The following is a 7,832-nucleotide window of genomic DNA, read 5'->3' as shown; positions in this document are numbered from 1 at the left end:
GATCATGAGCTGGGCCAAGTCAGATTCTTAACCGACTGACCCACCCAGACACCCTTAGATAAGTAGTTTAAGTTAGTTGTCTGTAAGTTGCTCAAAGCATTAAAGGAAGACACAAAAAGTGAAGACAGTGAGCTATGAATAAAATGAAATATCAACAAAGAGATATAAAACATGAAAAGAAACTGAAAGGAAAGTCCAGTGCTGATATGTACCATAACTGAAATGAAAATTTTTATTAGAGGTATTGAAGAGCAGATTACAGTAAACAGAACAAAGAATCACTGAGCTTGAAGATAGGAAAACTGAAATTATCTAGTCTAAGGAACCAAATGAAAAACACTGAAGCAAGTGAACATAGACTAAGAGAGCACTGAGATACCAGAAAGGGGACCAACATATGCATTGTGGGGGTCCCAGACAGAAGACAGAGAATGAAGTAAGAGAGATTATTTGAAGAAATAGTGGCTGAAAACTTGATCCAAATTGATGAAAAACATGAATATAAACATCCAAGAAGAATGACATATTGCAGTGAGGATGAACACAAAGGCATCGAAACCAAGACACATTATAATGAAGTCGTTGAAAACCAAAGACAAAGAGTCTTAAAGCACTAAGAGAAAAGTGAGTCATGGTGTACAAGGGGTCCTTAAAAAGTTAGCAAATTTGTCATCAGAAACCCAGAGACCAGAAGGCAGTGGGCTGATATTCCATGTTTTATAAGAAAAATATTCAAGCAGGAATCCTATTTCTGCAAAATGGGTCTTCAACATGAGGGACAAATGAAGACATTCATTCTCTGGTAAACAAAGGCTGAGAGAGTTCATTACCACTGTAGTTGCCCTGCAAGGTCTGCTAAGGGGAATCCTTCAGGATGAAAGGACACTGGACTGTCCCTGGAGCTGTGTGAAGAAATACTGACCTCAGTGAAGCTAAATAAATGGGCAATTATAAATGTAGTATTAGTGTGACTTTCGTTTGTAACTCCAGTGTTTATTTTCTACATGATTTAAATGACTGACACATTTTTTTAAAAACCCCTAAAAGCTACTACTATGACTTGTAATTCCACTTTTTAGTTCTGACTTCTTTTAACAGACAAATACATGAAAACAATTATCAGTCTATGTTTTGGGATATTGTAAAAAAATGCAATTTTCTGACATCAATCACTGCAAAGGGATGGGACTGAGCTGTATAAAATGAGATTTGTCCAGGCAGAGAAGGACAGATACCATATGTTTGCACATATGGGAGGATTAGGAGGAAACTAACAGAGGACCATGGGGGAGAAGAAGGCGACAAATAGTGGAGGAGAGGGAGGGAGGCAAACCACGAGAGACTCTTGAATGCTGAGAACAAACCGAGGGCTGATGGGTGTGGGGGTGAGGGGAAGGGAGTGATGGGCATGGAGGAGGGCACTTGTGGGGATGAGCACTGGGTGTTATATGGAAACCAACTTGACAATAAACTATTAAAAACTAAACTAAAATAAAATGCGACTGGTCTGTTATTGAAGATAAACTTGTAGAAATACACATTAGAGGGCTATACTTTTAAGATGTGTAATGTGATCCCCATGGCAAACACAAAGAAAATATCTATGGAGTAATATATGCAAAAGGAAATGAGAGTGTATTAAGGCGGGGAGGGGGGAGATGGGCACGGAGGAGGGCACTTGCGGGGAAGAGCACTGGGTGTTATATGGAAACCAATTTGACAATAAACTATTTAAAAAGAAGAAGAAGAAGAAAGAAAGAAAGAAAATGGGGGGGGGGGGGAAGAGACTCACCTTATCCAAAATCACAAACAGTTTGACAGTGAAAAGGAAAAGGAATCCCCTGCACAGAATAACCAAGAGAAAACTGGAGTATTTTCTACTGATATGAGGCCAATATTAATAAAAGTCTCAATAGGACACAAAGATCTGACAATTGTAAACTTGTAGCATGAATGCCAGATCAACAAAATCTATGAATCAAAACTAGATAGAAGGAAAGGGAGAAGTAGAAACCAGCAATAGTAGCTGAAGGAATCACTCTCCCATTCTCAAAGCTGGATAGAGCACCCAGCGGAAAGAAAGTAAGGAAGCACAGGGCTAGAGCAACATAAGAAACCAGCTAGATCTGACACATATGTACACAGCACTCTACCCGCAAATAACAGAACACAGGCTCTTCTACAGCGCACATGGACATTGTCCATGATACACCGTATGTTAGACCACAAGTTAAGACTCAACAGATTTGGAAAGGAGGTATCACACAAACTATCTTTTCCAATTACAATGGGATGCAGTTAGAAATCAAAACCGAAGGAAAAGTGGAAAATATACAAATTGGAGGAAGTTAAACACACTCTTACCCAATGGGCCAAAAGAAATCACAAGTGAACTATTTAAAAATATTTAAAACAGCAACCAACTCCTGCCTTAGTGAGAGTTCTGCCCACCCCCCCTCCGGGTTCCCTGTCTTCCTCCTCCCACCATGAGAGCCAGCAACACCATGGAGGCTGAGGAGGAGCAGAGAAAGGAGAGTAGGGTAAAGAAAGACCTGGCTGTGTCTGGGAGGTGTCTGCTGTGCCAGAAGAGGGGTGGTGACAGTGGCTGCAGCGTGGGTCACACCTTGTGGATGACTGCGCGTGGGTAGATGCTGCCTCCCTGCCCTTTCCTCCTGACACCTCAGTTGCAGAAGCATAATCTCTCCTTTAGTGAACTATGTGACCTCCTCTGCTGTCTGCCTTCCACAGGAAAATGGATTTAAAATTAGCATTTTTGCTACATGATCCAACGTCATGTTGACGTGTGATGAATGTGGAAGCTTCCAGACTTCACACTCATCACAAGCAGCAGACTGGCAGCACTCCTTCAAACAAAGAGATGCTACTAGTGTTTCATGACTAGAGCCAGTAAAAAGCAACAGAATTGTCTGCATGTTTGCGCTTGTGTGTTGTACACTTTACTCTTCTCACATGGAAGTGATGTTGATTTGGGCAGATGAGCAGCTTTACATAGCACTGGGATCACGGAGTAATTGTAATATGTTCACATAGGATTATTCTGGGACAGCATAAGTTCTGGGAAACCATCAGAGAACCTCTATGAAGATATAGAAGCTGCTTGGCTTGCTCTTAGGACAAGATATGGGTATGCCCTGAAAATGTGGTTCTATATGGCCAAATTAGAGAGGGACAGTACCATCTGTGGATCTTGCTGCTTGGTGTATGAGTGCTGCCCTTATTCTCCATTCTCCTTTGACCTCGGCAATGTCTGACGCTTTTCCTGATACCATGAAGACCTACTGTTTGGATGCATTCCCAAGTATTGACAGTCTCTAAGATAACCTCTCCAGTATTAATATTCACAGGACTGAAGATGAAGTCGGTGACTTTTCACACGGCCTCACATTGTTTGAGCCTTGTCAAAGACCGTGGAGCCTCTGTGGGTAGAAAGGGAGGCTCACAGTGATATGGAACTTTAGCACCTTGAAAGGTTGATGCAGTTTGGATCACAGAGACTGGTCAGTTTGCAAGTTAGTCTGTAAATTTGCACACTGGGTTGTCTTTTGTTGCTGTACTGAATTCTTTGGTAAATAACATGAAGCCTGAAGGTTTTCTTGGCAAATCATGTGAGCTGCCTTTATAAATGTACAGGTAATGAATTGTTCATGAAGGTTTGAATGACCAGAACTAGAAACTGGAAATAACAGTACCATACAATCAGGCTGCGTCATTTGTATTTTTTCTGTGAATTTTTTTAAACATCAAAATGAGTGCTGTGTGAAATTTTAATTCTATAAAATCAAATGCTGTAAAATTATTGCCAACTGCTTTTGCATATCAAAAACAAATTTATAAATATTTTTAAAACATCTCATGGCACATGGGTGGCTCAGTCAGTTAATCGTTCAACACTTGGCTTCAACTTAAATCATGATCTCATGGTTTGTGAATTCGAGTCCCACATCAGGGTCTATGCTGACAGTACAGAGGCTGCTTGGGATTCTCCCTCTCCCTCTCTCTCTGCCCCTCCCCTGCTGTCTCTCTCTCTCTCTCTCTCAAAATAAATAAACATAAAAAATATTTTTCAAACATTTCAATGTACTAAGTCTTATCTAGATATGCAATGTAATATTTGTTCAATAAAAAGCTGTATATCTAAAACAACTCAAGAACTCACAGTAGAATAAACTGTTGAAAATGTGCAAGTTCATTAGAGATGACCTACATCCTGCTGTATACGGATAAAGGTTTAAATGGTTATCATATTGTAAAATACATGAAGTTTTCTGTATTCCCTGGTTATCATACATTGTTTCCTTTAGAAAATTATGTTAAGTATTAATTTTTTCTGCCATGTATTAATTTACCAACTAGTTACCTTGTAAACGAGAAGTCATGATAGTACTGAATTTGAACTAGTTATGATTTGTAAGTTTGGTCCTGTGAAGGAACTACTTAAAATTCTCACTTTTGTCATGTAAATTGCATTTAAAGCTTCAAGAATGATTCTGTATGCAATGCTCTTAAATTTTGAAGAATCTCACAGAATTGCAGTACTCTTCATTATAAGAATAACTGAGTCCATTAGATGTTCTTCACGACCACAAACAGGCTGGTATTTGGTTGATGAAATGTTGGCTATTTTTACTAGGACCTATTGATTTAGATTACCAGCTGAGAACGTCATGGATTCCCTCCTGGTTGCAGGAAATAGGAGAATATTTAATTCATAACATTTGTATGAAGCAATGCAAACAAAAATTAAGTTGCTTTTTTTAAAAAATGAATCCTGCCTGAATAAAACAATGAAACAATAAGAAATAGAGGGGCGCCTGGGTGGTTCAGTTGGTTAAGCATTTGACTTCTGATTTCAGCTCAAGTAATGAACTCCTGGTCATGAGATGAACCCCTGCGTTGGGCTCCATGCTGAGCGTGGAGTCTATTTAAGATTCTCTCTCTCCCTCTGCCCATCTTCCCACTCACTCACAAGCGCTATAAATACATACATACATAGCTTTAAAGAATTACAAAAAGAAAAAGAACACTCTAACTTGTAAATGGATGGATATTGAAATAATACACACTGTGGATACATTTTAAAGCCTTTTGTTCTGCTTGTTCTGTGGTTATGTCTAAGACTATAGTACACGATTCTCTTTAAAGTATAATAAGTATGGTAAATACTTTGGTTCAGATGTTTCAAGTTAACAGTAATACAAGAAGTACACCACCAAAAATAATTAGAAAATATTTAGAGACACCTGAAAACAAAGCTCAGTATAGCCAAACTTATAGAATACAGGTTAAACAATGCTAATGGGGAAATTTATGGCTGCAAATGCTTATATTAAAAAAGATCTCAAATCAACAACCAAACTCTACAACTTAAGAGCTAGTAAAAGAACAACAAATAAACTCAAGCAAGCAGAGGAAAGTTAAGAATCCATATTATATCAGAGGTAAATAAAACAGGGAATAGAAAAGCAATCAAGAAAATCAATGAAGCCAAAAGCTGGTTCTTGGCAAAGATCAGTAACATTGACAAAGCTTTCCTTAGATTGACTAAAGACATAAAGAGAGAAAACGCACTACTAAAATCAGAAAGGAGGGGCGCCTGGGTGGTTCAGTAGGGTAAGCATCCATCTTCGGCTCAGGTCATGATCCCATGGTTTGACTCTGTGCTCAGAGTCTGGAGCCTGTTTTGGATTTTGGGTCTCCTTTTCTCTCTGCCTCTTGCCCGACCTCTCTCTCTCTCTCTCTCCCTCTATCTCACCCTCTCTCTCTCTCAAAAATAAACATTAAAAAACTAAAAAATAAAATAATAATATCAGAAAGTGTAGATATTATCACTTATTCTACAGAAATAAAAAGGATTATAAGAGCACTATAAAAAACTGTTTGCCAACAAAATGGAAAACCCAAGTGAAATGGACGGATCCCCTGAAACTAAAACCTACCAAGACACAATGATAAGAAAATAGAACATCTGAATAGACCTACAACAAGAAAGGGTATTAAATTGGTAATCAAATAACGGACTAAGAAAACTTTAGACCTCGTGGCTTTACTGGTGAACTTTACCAAAAACAGAACTAACACCAATCCTTTTCAAACTCTTCCCAAAAAAATTGAAGAAAGGTGAAACTCTTCTTAAGTCATTCTATAAAGCTAGCATGGTACTGGTACCAAAGCCAGACAAAGATACTACAAGAGAAGAAAGCTACAGATTAATATCCTTGATGAATATTGGTGCAAAATTCAACAAAATACTAGAAATTGAGTTCAAGAGCATGTTAAAAGATTATAGATCATGACTAAGTGGTTTTTCCTGGAATCAAGGATGTGTCAACATCAATCAAGTAATACATCACATTAACAAGATTAAGTTTAAAAAAAAAACATGACCATCCCAATTAATGCAGAAAAAAGAAAAAAAAAAGAATACCCATTCATTATAAAAGTGCTTACCCAATAAGGAATAAAAGGAAATTATGTCAACATAATAAAATCCAATTATAAATACTTCACAGTTAATATCAATGTTGAAAGCCTAAGAGATTTCCCCTTAAGATCAGGAACAAGGCAAGGATGCCTGCTCTCACCCTTTCTAGTCAACGTGATATTGGAAGGTACAGCCAGAGCAATTAGGCAAGAAAAAGATATAAAGGCATCCAGATTAGAAAGGAAGGACTAAATCTATGTAGAAACCAAGAAAAAAAATCCACAAAAATCTGTTAATGTTAATAAACGGATTCAGGAAAGTTGCAGGATACAAAATCACATGAAAAAATCATTTGTATTTTTCTACACCCACAATGAACAGTTCAAGAAAACATTAAGAAAATGATTTACACTAGCATGAATAAAAATAAAATATATGGAAAACTGGTTTCACCAAGGAGGCAAAATCTTGGAGGGAAAACTAAGAAAATTGCTGAAAGAAATCAGTGAAGACATTAAGAAATGGAAAGACTTTTCTGGATTGAAAGACTTACTATTATTAAGCTGCTAATAATACCCACAACAATCAAAAGTTTCAATGCAATCCTTATCAGAATCCCAAGATATATTTTGCAGAAATAGAAATATCATATGGAATTTTATTCAGGGTCAAGGGACACCAAAAGGCAAAACAATCATGAAAAAGAACAAATTTGAAGGCCTAATTTTCAATTTCATAATTTTGAAAGTGACAGTAATCAAAACAGTGTGGTACTGGCATAAAGACAGATATACATACTTATGGATTAACAGAGTCCAGAAAATAATTTGGACATATAGTCAAGTGATTATTGATAAGGGTGCCAAGACCATTCATGGGGAAAGGGCAGTCATTTCAACCAATGATATTGGGGACAACTGGGTATCCACATACGAAAGAATAAAGTTGACCCATACCTAATGCCATGTTGAAAATAACCTCAAAATGGATTAAAGATCTCATCATATGACAAAACTAAAATCTTAGATGAAAAGCATAGGACAAATCTTCACAACATTAGATTTGACAATGATTTCTTGAAGGTGACCTGAAAGGCACAGGCAACAAAAGAAAAAACAGACAAATTGGTCTTCCTGAAAATTTAATCCTTTTGTGCATCAAAGGACAGGATCAACAGAGTAAGAATACAATCCATAGAATGGGAGAAAATATTTCGAAATTACAAATCTGATAAGGGATTAGTATTCAGAACACATTAGACAACTCCTGAAATGAAAAAAGGCAAACACCGCGATTAAAAAGTAGTCCAAGGACTTGAACAGATATTTCTCCAAAGAAGATAACGACAATGGCCAACAAGCATATGAGAAGATATGCAACATCAATATCA

General features: G+C 37.4%; 1 pseudogene; it reads left to right on the top strand.

Annotated features, from left to right (window-relative positions):
* Nucleotides 1–2,894: 2,894 nt before the first annotated feature.
* Nucleotides 2,895–3,542, top strand: LOC120221907 (annotated as a pseudogene).
* Nucleotides 3,543–7,832: the final 4,290 nt, after the last annotated feature.

The sequence above is a fragment of the Hyaena hyaena genome, unplaced genomic scaffold (genome assembly GCF_003009895.1).
Source record: "Hyaena hyaena isolate Hyena2069 unplaced genomic scaffold, ASM300989v1 scaffold_830, whole genome shotgun sequence".
Taxonomy (NCBI): Eukaryota; Metazoa; Chordata; class Mammalia; order Carnivora; family Hyaenidae; genus Hyaena; species Hyaena hyaena.
This window is presented reverse-complemented; position numbering and strand designations above follow the sequence as displayed.